A 20,366-nucleotide genomic window follows, 5' to 3' on the forward strand; every position below is an offset into this window, starting at 1 on the left:
CAGCACAGACGGAAACAAGAGGGCGCCGCAGGTCGCGTGTCCAGAGTCCACCAGCACCCACTGACGGCCATGGTGTCTTCTTGGGGCTCGAGGGCCAAATGTTAAAGCAACAGCGCCTGCAATCAAAGGCAGTCATGTCAGTCCAGAGGCACATGCGGGTGATGAAGACAAGCATAGTCAACATGGACACAAACATTGGCGGCATGGCTGCGGGCATTCGGGACATGTCCCAGTCTATCCAGCAGTTGTGCAGCAAATTAGATGCTGACATCGAAGCACGGCGCCGGGAACGCCAGAGAAGGGACACTACCAGCAGGGCACTCAACCGTCTGGCAACTGCCACTTCCCTACTGTGCCGGCGCTCTGTGACGATGCAGGAGGGCCTAACACAGTGCTGCAGCGACCTGTCTCGGGGGATGGTGCAGGTGACAAGTGCACTAGGGGTGCTATTGACGAGTCAGGCGTCGACAACTGCTGCAGGGGATCCTGCGGAGAGCATCGACACCACCAGCAGCATCACACCCCCCGTCCCAGAAACACGCAGGAGCAGCAGGCGGCTTGGGGTTGGCTCTAGTGAGGATGCACAGGCCGTGCAATCCACCACTGCAGCGCGTATGCGCAAACATTGATGTCGCCCTGCCTAGCCACTTCACAATGGGTGACGCAACCCTGGACATACTCCTTGTATAGATGATATATTGCCAGATTGGCCTGATCATGTGTTCATGGCGTGGTGCCACATTAAACTACGTCATGACTGCTCACAACTCGCTGTGTCCCCTTACTTACTCAGAAATAGTTGGATGTGATCTCTGCCCGTCTCTCTCTCCCATCGATTGCAGTTGGCACTCTAGCTGCGTTGCCCTCTGGCTGGCCTGACTCATCCTCGTTGTCCTCAAAATATGTTAGTTCCACATCTGTACCTTTTTTCGTGGCAAGGTTGTGCAGCATTGCACAAGTGGCAATGATCTTGCAGCAGGTGATGGGTTTGTACTGGCGTGCGCCTCCGCTCTTGTGCAGGCAGCGGAACCTGCTCTTCAGTAGTCCAAACGTGCGCTCCACCACATTGCGTGTTGTTTTGTGGGCCACGTTGTATCGTCTCTCACTCTGGGTAGCTGGGTGTAGGTAGGGAGTGAGGATGAATGACCGGCCTGCATATGCACTGTCGCCTGGATGGGTGAAAGGGAACCATCAGTAACATGCCTCTATACACTATGTTTGCATGTTTCAAGGGGCGTCACTGTTACTTACCTAGCAGGTATCCCTCTCCGAATTCTCCGGCACTCAGTCGTGTGTAAATCCCACTATTCTGGAAGATGTAAGAGTCGTGGGTGCTCCCAGGAAACTTTGCAACAATATCTGTGATGATGTTCCCTGCATCACAGATCACCTGCACGTTGATGGAGTGGGTGGACTTCCTGTTCCTGTAGATGTGCTCTGTATCTGCTGGTGGACAGATTGGGATGTCTGTACCATCAATACAGCCGAGGACATGGGGGAACTGTGCCATGTGATAAAAGTCAGTTTTTGTTTTCTGCAGTGCAGCCTGTGAGTTCGGGAAGCTTATGTAGTGGTGCATTCTCTGCATCATGGCATCCAGGAACTTCCTGAAGAAACGGGACAGGCAACTTTGGGATACCCCACCCACCGCAGCTATCACCACCTGATAACTGCCGGATGCCAACAGATGTAGGCTGCAGAGCACCTGCACATGTGGGGGTATGGCGTGCGCCCTTCTAACTGGCTGGTCCAGGAGTGGGTGTAGGTCCCTGATTAAGTCCATGATGGTTTCGGGGTGTAGCCTGTACCTCTCATGTATCTCTGCATCAGTCAGCTGGAATAGTGTGATGCGCTGTCTGTAGATTTGTTCCTCCCGTCGCCACACCCTCAGTCCTGCTGCCTGTAGACGTAGGCGCCTTGCAATGACGTACATAGCGGCCATGTTGTCCACGCTGTAGAATTTTGGGTTTGCTTTTATCCATTGTTGATGGTTACCACCTGCTTTTAGTCCGTGTTAATTACCGACTCTTAATTACCGATTTTAATGGATTTCTTAATTACCGACTGCTCCTACATGTCATTTTAAATTTTTACCACTTCATATTTACCACTTCATGTTTACCGATTCGTTAATTCTGTATTCGGTAAGTATGAATCGGTATTTTAGAATTCGGTAACTATGAATCGGTATTTACCGCCTCATATTTACCGAAAAGTGGTTTTTGGACTCCTACATCTCACTTGTCTGTATACCGGTCGGTAACGGCATATTTACCGAAAATCGGCCGTTACCGACCGGTATTTCGCTACCTACATGAGGCCCTAAGTGATTTGCCTAGGATCATAGGATGTTGCACCAACATCGTGACTCAAACCCGGATCCCCAACTCCCGAGTTAGCAGCTCTGTCCTCTGTGCCACACCCTCTTCCTCCTATAAGGATTCAAAGTGATAAGCTCTATTGTCAATATCACAATATGAATGGGTCCTTGTGTGATTGGTTAAAAAAAACAGCACAGTTATATATATTACATCTGTGTGAGCAAATGCCAACATTTGGCCAGAACAGGTAACAGCACTGTGTTCAAAGTCAAAGAACAGAGAAAAGATGGATCAAATATGACACCCTCGGTTGGACTTGGCCCTCTCTGCATGGTCATCCCCAAACATTTTGCCTTTACCTCCCCTTTTTTCTGAACTCGTTTTTGTTGGCCTTAAGAGACTACAAACATTAGGACTGCTATCAAGTACTAAAGGGCTTGTACTCTCTCCTTTGAACATCCAAAATTGGGTTACACCCAGTTAGCACATTTAATTTACTTCTAAATCCCAAGTACGGTGATACTATATGTACCCGGGGCCTGTAACTTAAATGTTACTAGTGGGCCTGCAGCACTTATTGTGCCACCCACTTAAGTAGCCCTTATTAGCCATGTGCCAGGCCTGTAATTGCAGCCTGTGTGTGCAATTTGTAACTCCCTTTTCCATGTGTCAAATAAACCCTTTGTCAGGTCTAAACCTTTCTTTTTAGTACATATAAGTCACCCCTAGGCTAGGCCCTAAAGAGCTAGTTACGCGACCCCCAGCCGAGACTACCCTCCCTGAGGAAGCCCCAGGCCTGATGGCCTATTAGGGGGCGAAACACGTGTTGGCTGTGCCTTTCTCCTTTCTTTATTCATACTTGACGAATAAAGTACGAATATATGACTAAACATCATCGGATCTATCTGCATTGATTTGGAAATTTCTTCCATAGAAATCTAAGACTTTAACTCTTGCCCAGATACACCTTCAAAGTTTTAGGCCCTAAACAGCCCATGGTGCAAAGTGCACTGTATTTAAAAAGCTGGATATGTACTTTTAGGTTTTACATGTTTTGGTAGTGAAAAAATCTCAACTTCATTTTGCACTATTGCAAGGTTTACCTCTTCCATTGGATAACATTTAGATAGCTTATTAAATTTAATAAGTGATACTTTTCGACTGGGAACATGTAGGAAAGTCTTGTTTGGTGCCTGATGAATTGTCGTTTAAAATCCTCTTTCATGGTACAGTTGGATTGTAACTCACAATTCTGGAAATGCTGCTTGTAGAAAGTTGGCATTTTATTGTCCTAACAATTTGATGCCAGTTCCTGGGTCACATGATTAGGTGTAGTTGGAGTTGGCCTTGGTGTGTTCTTACCAGACAGACATGCAATGGGGGATTAGGTGTTGGAAGGATGGGCCATCTCTGGCTTGATGAGGGGGCGGAGCTGTCACCTCCACACTTGCACTTCAAAAGCACTGGATAAGCTTGCATAAAAGGACTTCATACTAGCCTACTGTGCCCCCAGAAAGACTGGGTCCAGGGCAGGTAGGCAGAAAATTCCAGACACCTAGGTAGGGGGAAAACGACAAAAACTTCTCTTACTTTAAAAGTGGGCTGGCACCTCTGGAGCTGTGCAAGTATAATATCCTTCTGGGAGAAGATCACACGAAATATGCAAACCTCAATAGGTAAAGAAATCACACTCACACCCAAGTTGGGGCTGCTCAATGCATGGGATGCCACAGATCTCTCCAGCACTGAGCAACAATGGGCCACCCTGTGGTTTACATTAGCCAAGCAAACTATAGCCATGAGATGGGGAGTGGGGTCTTCACCCACAATGAGTAATTGGGCAAACAAAATGCACAAATGTATGGAAGCAGAGAAGGAGGTCTTTAAAAACAGGGGATACCCTAAAAAGTGGGATACGAAATGGGGGAAATGGAACACACACAGAGGAGAGAGCTGCATCTCCCCATCCTCTGAACTAATGTTAGAACACAAAACCAGAAATGGACATGGCTAGAACGTTCAATGAAAATGTTGACCTTGAATATGTAATGGAATGCATGTTAATTGGAAAGACAATACGACATGTACTATATTCAAAAAGATTTATTAAAAAAGTAAGTGGGCAGGCACCACGTATCAAAGGAGACGCTCAGACTCACTCTTTATTACACTCCTGGACCTGTGACTACCAAAGAAAAGAGACACCCTGATGTCCTTCTGCTTGAGGCCTGTCCTGCTTGATAAGAAGGAAGACTGGACCTGCACCCTTCATCCCAGGTTGAAGTGACTCCACAGATCAGCTGACTGACCACCTGTTCTGAGCTACAGGGACACAACAAATTCCAGAGGCCTCTCTGCAACTGCCAAGCTGACTAGCTGCAACTGGACCTACCTGGACCTGTAAATGGATTTTCTTAAGTCCTGCTGGTCTCTGCTGGAGTGAGTTTTTGATCCCCAAGAGTTGCCTCCCAAGTCCTTGCTTCTTGACATGGCAACAATTGAGCGCCATCTTAAAGAAGAGAGGAAATCCTGAAGTTTTGAGCTCTTTGCGATCGCGAATTGTCCCATTTGCATCAAGAACTTGTTGACCTACACGAAGCTCTGGTGAACCCGACTCTTTATGCAACAGTGACCACTAGTGACAACCAGCAGCGCAAGATCTACACTTCGCACTATAGCATTGACAGTCGATTGTGACTGCCAATGAGAAGCTCCAGCAACGACCACCCGTGATGTAGAAAGGGTCTTCGAGCTGCAGTGACGACTGTCCACGATGCCCGGCCTGCTCCTCATGGTCTTCTCCAAAAAGAACGGATGGTTCGTGATGGACTTTAGGAGGTATCTCTTTCAGCAAGACTAACCTGGTACCTGTAGGACAGTCAAAACCTGTGTACCTACGTATCATTGCCAATGCCCTTAGACGCTGATGATGGTGTTTGGATAATATTTTAAGAAGGCATGGTCAAAATTTAATCTACACTGGTATAATTTTCAAGAATTTTGTGTAAGAAGTGTTTTTGTGTAATTATCTTTTATAGAAAAAAAAAATGCAGTGAATGGCATAATTTACTGTAAACTCGTGTGAACAACAGAATGCACCTGTCTGTTGTTTGCGGTGCTTTTGTTTAAATGTGTTCTTGTACCAAAACATTGAATTGCACGCATTTCGCAATTGCAGAAAATGACAAGTTTGCATGCTGCATTTTGGTTAAATACTCGTATTTGTTTCTATAATTTTGCCAACCTTTTGTGTAATTTTGCAAAAACAGTATGGTTATAAATTGATTGAATAAACACAGAAGTGATCATAATTTACAAATGTTCCCAATTGGAGTGCAAAGTGGGGGCGTTGTTCTCTTTTAGGATAACGCAATCTTTCTGTGTGAAAAAGTACGCCTTGGATCAGTGGGCGGTACCCACCTGCACACAATATCGTTACCTGAAAAGACACAGTGCAAAATCTTTGAATTCTTCAAAGGAGTGCGACAATTTATACTTTCCGTTAGCCAAGGAAGACAGAATATCCTATCTTTAAGGGTCACTTAAAAATGTTATCTGTTTCAAGCAAAAGTATGTGCTCTAAAAATGGAATCACTAAAACCCGGCACCATGATAGGATCAACTGTGTAAGGGTTGCAGGGATACAACACATCTCCTAACTAAGCTCCAAGAATAGAGAAAGACACAGGAATAAGCTTGCCAGAGGTACCCAAATGCAAACGTTAGTATGAAAGGTTATGTGAATGTTCTTGCTCCAAAGATGAGAGAAAACTTTAATAGGGGACTGTTTATAAATAAAGTAAATGGGACTTCATGTTTTGTTATGTTTGCAAAGGCAAATTAGGCAATTTGGAGCGGTGGTTGAGTATTCGGGTCTCTGGAATGTCCATTCTATTTCAGAAGTTTCAATAGTCTTGAATTACTAACCAATATAATTTCTCATTAATGATCTACTTCATGTTGTCTTTGTTGTGGCTGTGTGCCTAGAAATGTGCGGTTAGCTTATATTTGTTTATTTGCACTAGATGTTGTTACAGTGTTCCATGATAAGTGGTTTTGCTTTGCAGTTAGTTATACTATTATATTTGCGCCTATAGGGACCTTTTATCATGTATATCACTTTTTTCACTACTGCAATTTATGAATTTTCTGAGTTCCTCTGAACTACAAAGTTCTAAATGCAGTTAACTTGTTCTCTCCATGACCTGGCAGAACCCTCATGTGCCACAGTGTGTGGCCTCTCACAGGTAATATATCCCAAAGAAAGTCTTAATTTCTTTTCCCACTCAACTGGGGTGTTGTGTGCAGCAATGTGTTGTTTACATTTCTCTTCCTCTTGAAAGCAAAAATGAGTTTCACCACCTGAGCATTCATAATAAGACATGTCTTGCCGATAATTTTCTTTACTCTATTGACTAACTCAAAATTAGGTAGTGAAAGACATAAGATGACTTATGGGTTCTTTGGAGTGTGTTCCAAGGAGATAAACTGCTATCATCCTGGATTATTTTCCTCACCCTCTGAATTAATAAGAGGGCCTCACAAAGATTTTTTGTTAATTTATCTGCTTGTTCCTTGAACATGTAGATGTCTGAATATATCCTTTTCTACTTCAAGAAGTGCCCCACTGGTAAATTATCTTTCAATTATCTTTCAATTATCTTTGATGGTGGCTATTGAAATGGAGTAGTAAATTTCTATGTGATTTTTTTGTAGATTTCTGTGCGAAGTTGTGTTGTGTTGTGAGTTGTGTTAAGCACATTGTAGCAAAACAGGTGCCACAGGTTGTGCTGACCTGGTCTTTCATGGATAAAGTCGGACCAAATTTGATGCAAAGATTGTTTTCCACCTGTTTGAGGGCAGCCAATTAAAACCAAGAAATCAAGTAATGCCAGGCTAGACTTACTGGTAAATCCAAGATGAGGCTTTACAGTATTAGCTTATTTTGTATACACTGTCATTCTGTTCATATCACCAGTTCAGATAATGAAAACAACATTAGTGTACCTCTTCCAAAGTTCGATGTTGGAGAAATATGGGTTGGTCTTGTTGCATATGTATTGTTTCGCAAAGCTGTGACTGTAGAGATTTTCCATAGAAGACGCACATGTGCTCCTCTAGACGTTCCCTCTGTTTGACAATTGTCTTGCTTGCTTCTAAGTCAACAACCCTCAGCATTATAATCTCAAAACACACTAGAAGGTTCGAGAGAAACCTCCCCACGCACCAGAGGAATCTTACCAGAACTGGCCAGCTTCCAAGCAAGCTTTCCCTGGCTGGAAGAAGTTCCCACGTTCCCTCTCCAATCTCGCATATTCCAGCCTTTTTCAGCCTTTAACTTGACGAAGCTCACAAAAGCCTTCCAGGGTACGTTAAACAATCTCTCACGAAACAATCCTTGAACGTGATTAACCCAAACAACTTGCAAGTGTTGCTGTGCACGCAGGGAAAGCTCAAGCAAGGCAGAGTCAGGAAACAGGATGGCATGAGGCCATGTCAAAGCCAATAGTAAGAACTTCATAATACTACCAATGTACAACACAAACATGCATCAAGCACAAAACCGGTCACAAACGGGCAGATTCTCAGAATCTGCCCCTTTGCGACCGGTATTTTTGCATTTGGGATGCATCATCCCAAATGCAAAAATCGCTATTTAAGGAATCTCAAAATAGCGATTCCTTAAATAGCGATTGCATTTCTAGGAATCCCTAATTGAGATTCCTTAAATGCAATGCATTACAGTGTAAAAAATAGCGATTTCGCTATTAGCGGGAGCAAATTACCATTAAGCTGGACTTCATGGTAATTTGCTAAAATTTAGAAAAATGCACTTATTTGCATTTTTCTAAGTTTCATGTTGCACACACACATGCCCTTAGAGCATGTGTGTATGCAACATTTGTGCAGTGTTAACATACATGGGTGCAATAGGGTGTCATTTTGACACCCTTGCACCATCGAAATTGCGGGAGCAATTTGCGAGTACCTACTGGTACTCGCAAATTGCTCCCGCAATCTCCAATTCATTCCTATGGGCCTGGAGGCCCATAGGAAGGAATGGGAAGACATTCCTTAATTGCGACTCGCAATTTGCGAGTCGCAATTAAGGAATTTGTGGCAATCGCTATTTCTTTAGCGATTCCTACATGCATAGGGTTTTGCTATTCCTTAATTGCGATTCCTTAATAATCGCAATTAAGGAATCGCAAAACACTATGATGATGCATGTGCCAGAAAGCTTATTTGTGAACACACTGCTTATATATTCACATACTTCTTCTCTCAATTTACACCACAGTGTACATTTGTGTACCACTGCTCACAAGACTCCACTTTGAGACCAAAAAGTTCATTCCACACCTCTCTCTCTCTCTCTCTCTCTCATGCTTTCAAATTCACATCCCACACGTTCTGTTCTTGGCAAGGCTGTCCTACTCTGTGACAGGTCCCACTGAAAGACTGCAAGATTACAAGAAATAAACCTGTAAGAGAAGCAAGGTTTATGCAGGACATTGTACATTCAAGCTAGGATAAAATAACACAACAAAGTCAATTAAAATATTTGTAGTCAAAGGTCATCGCAGGTTGTCAGACCACAAGAGTGCCTCTAGCATTACATTCCACCCCATGACCTTTGACTATCGTAACATATATATAAAAAAAAATGAACCTCTTAACTGAAAGCACAACTATGATTGAAGCACTAAACTTTTTAAGTGAAAGCACAACTATAATTGAAGCACATGTCAAAACAGTGACATTATAGACTTATGAGCTGAACTGAATGCACAAATATAATTGAAACACACATTTAAATAGTGAAATCATCAAAGCATGTAATAATCATTTCAAAGCATGTAAAATTAGCTCATATATATCTGGATACTCGGCAAGAATAAATGTATGATGGATACACAAAATAAATCAAGTTTATGAACTCAGTAATGCTCCTAATGTCACAAATGGCTAATTCTGAAACTTCTACTGTTGAAGCAGCCAAACATATATATTTTGTGCTTAAAAAATAAAGGCAACATCATCATCTCAAAACTGAGAAAACATCTTCTGAAAAAATAATGTCCTTCTGTTTGAAAGACACACAGCCTTCTTGCATTAATAATTTTAACTGTGTATGATATCAGTTCATGATTCTTGGCTTGGTATGTTCGTCTGGTTTGTTCAGCCAAAGGATGTCAGCTTCCACTGTCTGATGATCACTCCAGGGTTGGGGGGAGGGGAGTGGTCCCACACCCACACGGGGCCAGTCAGACCAAGGCACGCACTCACAGGACAGGAACATCAGGCCGCAGTATAATCTGAAAAAGAAACAAGCATTGGCATAGCCAATAGGTCTCGCCTTTGGGACCTTATAAGTGTTGAGCGATGAAACAGTTAATGTTGTTGCAGTAAGGATATTGTGCTGCATAACTAAATACATAAGGTCCCAAAGGCGTGACCTATTGGCTATGCCAATGCTTGTTACATTCGTTGTCCAGGAATCAAAAAGTGTTTTTTTCATGTTAAGCTAGGGATATAACATACGACGATAGGGATCCGTTTCAAGGCCAGTTAAAGCCCTGCAGTGCTCACCGAGAGGGAGAGGGAGAGGGAGAGGGAGAGGGAGAGGGAGAGGGAGAGGGAGAGGGAGAGGGAGAGGGAGAGGGAGAGGGAGAGGGAGAGGGAGGAGAGGTGCTCCGTGTTTCTTGTGCGCACGTATTTACATGAGTTCCAGCTTAGGTCTAAATCTCTCTGTGGCGAGATCTAAAAATCGGATCTGCCATTTTTGCCTTAGGTCACAAGGGCATGAAATAGAAACAACTCCAGGGGCAATACAGCTTCATGTAAGAAAATGGCAGCTTCATAGGTATCTGTACTGTGAGGCTAGATTTAGTCCGGAAGTCACAGCTTATGAATCCACCGTAGCTGCTCAACAGAAACAGAACTGTTTGATGTCGTTATTTACGTACGTTCAGTAGGGTGTAAGCAACCTACATTAGACACATGACATAGGAGCTTTAATGGAAGAATATATATATAACTCAACTGTAGGCTGCTTTCATATGCCTTTTCCTTTACTCTCGGAAAGTGGCGTGCTGGGGATAATGTATAAAAACGTATTGGTAAGTATGAACATGTTCCGAGAAAGTGTGATGAACAATCACGGCTCAAACTCATTTCGATAGATGTAGATAGGTAAAAGTGGAAATATTGCCGTATGACAGCTGTATCACAAATTTTGTAATAACTTTATAAATAGTGAACCACTAAGAACAAAGAAACCTGGGTCCCGATGACATAAAGTAAAGTAAAACAAGCATTGGCCCCTTTCGCAGCGATCGCCCGGGACTGGTGCGTATAAGGGAGGTGGGTAGGGCATGTCGCGCACACTAAGGCGAGAGAGGCACGCGGGCTGGCAAATGGTGTGCACTTTCGCAGCCGCTTTGATGTTCTCAGTGACCGCACGGCTCACTGAGCGGCCACTGAGAACATCAGAACGGCCATGAAAGTGATCACGCAGACTGACAAATGGTGCGCGTGCCTGGCGCACATGCACTGTAGCTGGAGGCCTGAAAAAAACCACTAGTTTGCACTTCCAAAACCCGCTTACTAAAACTCTCGCCAGAGCAGCGCTAAAGCGCTTGCTCAGGCGAGACCTAAAAAGCATCACTCTTCTTGCAAAAAATGTTTTTCAAAAAGTGCACGTTTTCCTTTCTCTGTTTTGGGTCTGAAGGCACAATATTATCATTCCTGTCTGCGTGGTTCTCTGCTGGCTCTGGGAAACTATCTGAGAATTCTACCCACACTTTGGCCTCTGAATTCTTGGTATAAGGATGAAACTCTCCTTTTCCCTGCACAATAAGAAGGGCTGGGGCAGTCTCCTTCCTATTTTTCCACTCACTGCTGAATACGTGCTCCCTTTATCAATTGGTATAAGCCCAAGGCAATCCATCTGCTCTGGCAATTTTCTGTTCTTCAACTCGCCCCTCACCTTCTGTGGGACTGGTCTGGCTTGTGCATACTGACACATAACAATCACAGTTCTAAGGAAATCTAGGGGGATATGCATCCCTTAATTCTCTGCCCACCTGTTTGTATGGTCTTTCTCTCCTAGGTGCTCGCATTTAGTCATGCACACCAAATCAGAATTGTATGTCACCACCTCTGTCTCCCAAGATTTTAGCCTTTTCATCTGTAAGGGAATTAAAGGTTCTGTCTAGTGAATGTTTAGGACCATGAGCATGCACAGTAGCTGAGCTTTGCAGTACAATCTGCCTTTTCACTGGGGAATCTTGTGTCTCAAACACCACCCTGGACTTTCTATTGGGACCTGCACCAACTGTTCATGCAAAACGGCAGTTTCTGTCTGTATATGCCATTTGATAACATTTGCTTCTTCCCATTGCATTTGAGAAAATTCAAAAGTAAAAATCGCATTATGTCTTATTGCCATCTGCCCAGTGTCTTTCAATGCGCAAAAGCACAAAAGCATCTGTATTTGTCCAGCATTTGAAAATGTTTCAGTCCACAAGTTAAAAATCATACTCTTCTTTCCCTGTTTTCACAATTACTAAAAATAGCACACTGCTCCTGAACTGACACACAAGATACACTGTCTCCTTTCTGAATTGACCACAGGTTTAAAACACACTGCAGAGTCTGTTGTACAGATTCAAAAGCACATTGCTTCTTTTCTTTTTTCAAAATGCGTCATTCCATATAGAGCAAGATTCATCATTCACTGACTTGTCTGATTTATACCTGCAACCAACGATCGCTAATTCTAAAAGACTGGTCTGTTTATCTTCCTGCACATTCACATTTTCTCGGTTCAAATTCATATCTGACTGAGTAACGTCCTCAAAAGAATTAATTAAAACCTTCTGTGAGACCTGCAGATTAACTGGCAGCATCTCTAAGTTCACATTTTTCACGAGTGCCTCACCCTGGCTATCTGAACAGCCTGGCAAAACAAACTGCTTCGGAGCTTGGTACATGTTTAACTCTTTTTTTAAAAAAATGTTTTCAAACTGAGTGTCAGCTAGCTCTCTTTTCAGCTCACTGCATTCTTTTTCTAAATGTTCACATTTTTGATAAATGCTAAACAATGCATTCAAAATGACACCACTATTCCTGTCTGAAATACCAAATTGTTTTCCCTCTGTAGGAGAGGCAATCTCCCTCTCAAATAACTCAGTTGGCATCTGGGACTCTGCCCATTTTTCTTTCCCCTTTTAATTTTCTTTTCGTATCCTGTTTGTGACGCCAAAAATGTCTTGCTTCGCTTATCAGGTATTATAGAATCTCCCTCATCGTGGCTCAACCCAACGAAGCAGGACACATTAACACAAAACAAACAACACCTTTAAAAAAGGGTTTATTTTACAAAATGCAAAGACTCTCTTTCTAGAATAAGGCTTGAGGTTTTATTTCTCACAATGTTCTCTAACAGAAAGGCTTTCCCAGATGCCAAATGCAGAACATTCAAATACACAAAGATATATATATATATATATATATATATATATATATATATATATATATATATATATATATATATGTATTACCTACTGGCGGTCGCCAGTAGGTAGTTATAGTTAGGACCCCTTTTCCATAGGAAAACCTCAACATTCTATTTTGAATAACTTTGGCGCCGGTCAATGAATCCTCGCGAATTTCTCAAAATAGGTGGGGCGCTACGCTCTGCTCCTACCCTGAAAGTCTCGGGGGGATTCGTCAAGCGGGGGCTGAGATAAAAGGGGGGTCCCAAAACGCGTTTTTCCCATGCATTTTTCCATAGGACCTTTAGAACGAGCTACAGCCCGAACGGCTGAACAGAATTACTAGAAATTTGGCAGAGAGGTAGTCCCTAGGTCAAGGAAGTGCCTTTTGTAGGTTTGGTGTAAATCTGTTCAGTAGATTCTGAGAAAATAGCCTTTAAATCAATATATATATCTGAGCCCGCTTACGGTACGCTTACCGTACGCTTACCGTAAGCGTACGGTGGCGTGCGCGAGCGCGATTCTGATTGGCTCTTAGATCTTAGTAAACATTCGAATCGGCCGAAACCAGGAAGCGGCGGCCGCCATTTTGTCTCTCGCACTGAGTGTTGTTTATCAAACAAGATGGCCAAAAACATGTTACGGGGCTGTTTTGACAACTCCCTCCCACATAGTCATGTTGAGGGAGTCCCCAAACATCCCCCAAGAGCAAAAACGGTTTTATTTTTTTTTCGGCAATTTCGCCGAGTACGCTTACCGTACGCTTACCGTAAGCGTACGGTAAAAAAAAAACAAAAAAAAAAACACTATCCACACTTACCCCACCCCCTGTGCTTTTGGTGGCCGTAGGCCACCAAATGTACAGGGCTTATTAATAGGTAAAAAAAACTAAATTTTGGCAACATGAAATTATAAAATCGAAATAAAAAAAACACTATCCACATTGACCCCACCCCCTGTGCTTTTGGTGGCCGAAGGCCACCAAATGTACAGGGCTTATTAAAGTTGATAAAAACCGTGCACGGAACGAACTGCGTTAAATGGGCGCGCACGCCTCGAATGGCGTAAAGTAACTTAGCATTTAAAAAACCGTACAAATTCACTGAAAAAACCATAGGTTTCACACACGTTATAGTTAGGAATTAGCATTTAAAAAACCTTGCAAATTCACTGAAAAAACCATAGGTTTCACACATGTTATAGTTAGCGGAAATTTTACTGATAAAAAACCAGTGAAATTGCCCCGTTATAGTTAGTGCTGGCAACTATAACTCACGCGACCGCAATCTTCTGCTGATGACATATGTGTCTTTATGAAAAAAAAATATTTGTAATATATGTATAGCTAAAAATGTATGGAAGAAGACATGGGCAAATAAGTGTCTAAATACAGTATTAGCATCAGCAGAGGATTGCGGTCGCGTGAGTTATAGTTGCCAGCACTAACTATAACGGGGCAATTTCACTGGTTTTTTATCAGTAAAATTTCCGCTAACTATAACATGTGTGAAACCTATGGTTTTTTCAGTGAATATATATATACAAGCAATAATAACACACTTGGTAAATACAACAGTTAAATGCATGAATAACACCATGAATAAACAAGCAGAAAATAATATGAGATAAGGCTCAAGAAAATATAATATGCTGGACGTCCTGCAAGAGATCGGAACGATATATACACACTAGATACATCAAATGATTACTTTGGATGTGCACCTCAACTCACTCACACATCACAAAGAAAACACCTCTCAAAGCCACTGGCCAAACTTCATAATGGCAATAATCAAAGCTCATGCACCTCAAATGATCAGAGCCACTGGTCAAACATCACAATGGCAATAATCAAAGCTCATGCACCTCAAATGATCAAAGCCACTGGCAAAACATCACAATGGCAATGATCAAAACTCAACACTTCACCTGGTGCTAACACTGCATCTTAGCCCACTCCTGACCGGGGGAATTAAACAGCTGGGCATAAGAGCCTCAGCAACTAGAGTCCCGAAGTGGACGCATCCATCCCTGTTCAGGATTCCAAAATCCCAGTCTCTAAGTCAACAACCCACAGCTTTATAATCTCAAAACAAACTAGAAGGTTCAAGAGAAACCTACCTGGCGCCAGAGGAATCTTACCAGAACTGGCCAGCTTCCAAGCAAGCATTCCCTGGCTTCAAGGAGTTCCCACATTCCCTATCCAATCTTGCATGTTCCAGCCTTTATCTTGACGAAAGCCTTCCATGGTACATTAAACAATCTCTCACAAAACGATCCTTGAGCGTTATAACTCAAACAATTTGCAAGCGCTGCTGTGCACGCAGATAAAGCTCAAGCAAGGCAGAGTCAGAAAACAGGATGACATGAGGCCATGTCAAAACCAATAGTAAGAACTTCATAATACTACCAATGTAAAACACAATGCACATTTGTGAACACACTGGTTATAAATTCCCATACTTCATCTCTCAATATACACCACAGTGTACATTTGTGTACCACTGCTCACAACACCACTTTGAGACCAAAAAGTATATTCCACACCTCCCTCTCTCTCTCATGTTTTCAAATGCACATCCCACACGTTCTGTTATTGGCAAGGCTGCCCTACTCCGTGACAGCTCCCACTGAAAGACTGCAAGATTACAAGAAATAAACCTGTAAGAGAAGCAAGGCATATGCAGGACGTTGTACATTCAGGCTAGAATAAAATAACACACCAAAGTCAATTAAAATAATAGTAGTCAAAGGTCATCACAGGGTGTCGGACCACAAGAGTGCCTCTCGCACTGCATTCCACCCCATGACCTTTGACTATTATAACATACATATATAAAAAAAACTGAACCTCTTAACTGAAAGCACAACTATGATTGAAGCACTAAGCCTCTTAATTGAAAGCACAACTATAAGTGAAGCAAATGTCCGAACAGTGACATTATAGACTTATGAGCTGAACTGAAAGCACAAATATAATTGAAACACACAATAACCCCTTCCATGCGTCTGACGTGCGGGTGCCGTCCGACATATAAGTTCTCATATGCTTCGGACGGCTCCCACTCGTCCAACGCCATTGCTGAAGAAATCCTTCTGGTGCAGGCACCAGAGGGATTTCTTTTTCTCCCCTGTAGCCTTGGTAGCTGGGGAAGAGCTTCCCCAGCTCCTGACGCCCCTCCTGTTTCTGTGAAATGACGATCAGGGCACATGTCGTGCTGACGTCATTTCACAGAAACCGAAACTAGCCTTTAGGCTCATTTCAGTTTCACTTTCTACGTGCTCAGGGAGCTATCTCAGCCCCCAAGCACGAAGAAAGACGGGAGAGGTATCATTGGAAAGGGGAGAATCTCCCCTTTCCAATGGTACCCCTCCCCAGTGGATCCCTGCTTGAGGAGCACCCCAGGATGGCAATTCCCAAGCAGGGATCCACCCACTAGACACCAGGGAGGGGAGAGCGGCCCCTTGGGCAAGGGCCTTTGCTCCCCCCCAAAAATTGTCCACATTCAGTCTTTCTGCCCCCCCGGGGGGCAGAAAGACCTCTTGACGCCAGGGATTTTTTGTTGGCATGTTGGCATATGTAATTAGGGTGGGGGCTGCCCAAAATGGGCATGCCCATGCCCCCAGCCCTGCCACCGTCATCGTCACCGTCTTCCTGCACCCCGGGGGGGCAGTTGCCCCCAATCTGCTCCCCCGGGGGGGCAGAAAGCCCGCCTGATGCCAAGGATTTTTTGTTGCCATATGTAATTAGGGTGGGGGATGCCCAAAACGGGCATACCAATGCCCCCACCCCATGTCAAAATTACAGCCTTTCTGTCCCCCCGATGGGGCATAGTGGGGCAGTAGTCCCTAATCTGCCCCCCGGGGGGCAAAAAGCCCACTAGATGCCAAGGAGTTTTCTTTGGGCAATTTGAATTAGGGTGGGGGCTGCCCAAAATCGGCCTGCCGATACCCCCACCACCATTACAGCCTTTCTGCCCCCCCCGGTGGGGCAGAAAGCCCATTTGACACCAGGTGATTTTTTTGTTGCCATATGTAATTAGGGTGGGGGCTCCACAAAATGGGCACGCCAATGCCCCTACCCCCTACCAAAATTACAGCCTTTCTGGGGGGTAGAAAGCCCACTTGACGCCAGGGATTTTTTTGTTCCCATATGTAATTAGGGTGGGGGCTGCCAATGCCCCCACCCCTCCCCTCACAAAAGTTAGTCTTTCAGCCCCCGTGGGAGGCAGATGGGAGCTGTGGACCCCAATCTGCCCCCTGGGGGGCAGAAAGTTCACTAGAAACCAGGGATTTTTTTTAAAATTTATGTAGGGTAGGGACTGCCCAAAATGGGCATGGCAATCCCCCCCAGAGAAATTCTAGTCTCTCTGCCCCCCCCTGGAGGGCAGATGGGGCCATGGCCCCATATCTGCCCCCCCGGGGGGCAGAAATCCCACTAGGTGCCAGCGATTACGCTGGCTTTTTTATGCATGGGGGTTGGGGCTGCCCAAATTGGGCATACCGATGCCCCACCCCCATAAAAAATGACCACAGTCTTTCTGCCCCCCTCGGGGGCATATCGGGATGAACCCCCTGTGAAAAGTTGGCCTGGTATATGCTGTCCACTAGTTATAGTGGGCACCTTGCACCAGTCAAAACAACCCCTTATTGATGATAGGTTAAAGACAACCTTTATTGAAAGCTATCCTAGTGATAGCTATGGAGAGCAGCCTTCAGACTAAGTCTTGAAGGAATGTAAAGCAGCTTGTTTTACCAGTTTATACTCTCTTAAATGACCAAATGAAAGGGAACCACACCAGGTATATATATAAAATATATGTATTTATTACTAAACACACCCTGCTAGTCTCTTTAAGAGGCTAGAGGTCAAAACACATAAGTAACACTTCAAATATTACAGTAAAATAGCACAAATACACGTTAGGCCCTGGGGACGAGCCAAACCATATACTAAAATAGTGGGATAAGAAGAACGACTTAACTAGACACAAGGCCTAGAGCCTGTAAAATTGATGGGACCCCAAGGACCCACCCAAGGTAGTGACACAGGGGACCCACGGGGGCCATGTGCAGTGTGAGAACACAGCCGCGAGCTCCTGTTAGTTTCTATGGGGAAAGTCGCGGTTAGAATTTTAAAGATTAGGGACACTTAGCGATGAGTTAGGACCAAACCCTTTTGGACTTAGGAAGTTCTAGGGTCAACACCCATGGGAGCACCAGAGTACTCGAGTTACCTCACCCAGGGAAGCCGGGTGCATAGGTGTCAAATGGTGTCCGGTCGCGTTGTCGTTTTCTATGGAAGCTGGCGAAGAAGTGCTGCTGCCGGGAAGAGATGTGAAGTGTCCGAAGAGATCCAAGCTTGGATTGAAGATGAGAAGAACCTGAAAGCAGAGGGGACAGAGCCTGGGTCACTAGCCAGTGACCAGAGGCATGATAGACGAATGCCCACCGATATCCTGTGATTTCAGGTGAAGGTGAAGCTTGACTCTTCAGCCACGAGGACCAGGAGGTGTTGAGGATGACCAGGAGCTGGATTCAAGCTGTCCCACGAAGGATGTCTAGTGCTGCAGCATTGGTGCCCGGATTGGATACAGCAAGCCTTGGCAACAGCAACCCACTCAGAAAGGTGAAAGATGCTTCGGTGCAGACCAGCAAGGTCTGAGGGACTCACTACGCGGTGGGGAGTCAGGGCACGTCTGGAGCAACCAGGGAAGCCCAAGGAAAATCAGAGTTGCCTTCACAGGGACCCACCAGTCGACGGACCAGGGATCGCGAAGGAGCCTCGAGCGGAAATGCAAGAAGCGGGCTCACGGAACACTCGTGGAGTGTAGGCCCTCAATCTTCAGAGCAGAAGATGCTTGGTCTTGGGCTACACGTAACCCAAAGCACGACTTCAAGAGACGTCGAGAAGTCAATGCACTTGTAAATGTGCACAGTGACCAGGAGTTCCGGTTCCACGTTACTCACAAGGGCTGCAGGTCTCAGCTTTGATGGGGACTTGGGTCAGCCTCTGAGAAGTCTGGAAATCCTCTCCCTGGGCTGCAGATACTTCGGAGTCCGTTGGGAGCTTCGGAGATGCAGTCCGGCAATTGCTTCATTGGTGCCTGCCAAGCAGGGGAGTCACTCCTTGACCCCAAGGGAGATTTCTTCAGTCCTCTAATCTTGAGTAGAGCGTTAAAGTTTCAGGATTCAGTTGCCGAATTTCGTCCAGGGATATCTAAAATCCTGTTGCCAGGGGTTCCTTATTTATCCCTAAGAAAGGGGTTGGACTTACTCAGGGGACCCACCTATGGGAGGGTTTGGAAAGAGGGGTGGCTGCACCCATTTCCTTTGTCCAGTTTTGCACCAGAGCAGGGGCTGGAAGCCCCTGAACCGGTTTGAGCTGGACTGTGCACAGGGATACCAAATGTGCCCTCAGTGCAGGACTTCAAAGCACTCAGAGAGTGCTCCCACCCAGCCCCAGTGCACATCAACCTATTGTACAGGTCTCCGCTGCCAGAGTTTCGGTCAGCAGAAGGAGGCCAGACCCGTGTCTATGGCTGCAGCATCCATTTTGTGGTGCCAGGGCTCTTTTTTGTTGGTACCGGTAGACCGGTGCTGTCATGTCTCTTCCTCTAGAAGGGAGGGATCATACTCCCACACCAGTTACTGGTGTGGGGGTATGGGTCCCAGGTGTTTGACACCAAACACGACATGTTTCCTTGCAGCCAGTACAAAGTTAGCAATTACTGTTTGGTTATAATGCACTTAAGAGAATATGGCCAGGCTGCACTACTGACAACCCCGGGGGATAGATTCCGAAGGCTGCAGAGGGGCTCAGCTGATGCTTGGGCACCCTCTCACATATAACCAAGCACCCTGCCTTCAGGATTGATAAGGTCTGCCATAGGGGTGACTGATAGGTTTCTATGTGCAGTGATAGGTGAATGCACCACCTTTCCCGGCTGCAGTAGCAGACATGTGGTGTCATTTTGGAGGACTTTCCAGGGGTGGCATAATACATGCTTCAGCCCTTGGTAGGTCTCTGGGGTACCTATGCCCTGGGTACATAGTATACCATATACTAGGGACTTATAAGGGCACCTCAGAATCCAATCTGTTATGTACCTAGGGTACATGGAATCAATTTAGAGAGGAAGCAGCTAGACTGGGGTGCTGAATAGCAGGGCCCCAGCCAGACTAAGGTTGAAAAACAGTGAAACATCAGCAAAAAGTGGTGGTAACCATAAGAGGCAGATCCTACTCTCCTACACAACACCCCCCCCCCCCTCCAATGCAGGGACATTAAACTAACCTTGACCAGTTGAGTCTTCATGTTCTAAGTGTAAATATCTGGAGAGCCCATCTGCATTGGCATGATTACTCCCAGGTCTATGTTCCACTGTATCGTCCATCCCTTTCAGGGAAATGGACCACCTTAACAGTTTGGGGTTTTCACCCTTCATTTGTTTTAGCCATAAGAGGGGCTTATGGTCTGTCTGAACAATGAAGTGAGTACCAAACAAGTATGGCCTCAACTTCTTCAGAGCCGAAACAACAG

General features: G+C 44.8%; 1 protein-coding gene and 1 non-coding gene across 2 annotated transcripts in view; one reads left to right on the forward strand and one right to left on the reverse strand.

Annotated features, from left to right (window-relative positions):
• LOC146861795 (uncharacterized) overlaps positions 1 to 20,366 on the forward strand; it is a 1,106,394-nt gene that overhangs the window by 627,664 nt on the left and 458,364 nt on the right. The gene's annotated exons all lie outside the window — the stretch shown is intronic.
• On the reverse strand, positions 17,121 to 17,254 carry LOC146861796 (small nucleolar RNA SNORA17). The gene has a single exon (XR_014978698.1). It is a non-coding gene; the product is annotated as a small nucleolar RNA SNORA17 (small nucleolar RNA).

Source organism: Triturus cristatus, chromosome 2_2 (assembly GCF_964204655.1).
Source record: "Triturus cristatus chromosome 2_2, aTriCri1.1, whole genome shotgun sequence".
NCBI classification, from domain to species: Eukaryota; Metazoa; Chordata; class Amphibia; order Caudata; family Salamandridae; genus Triturus; species Triturus cristatus.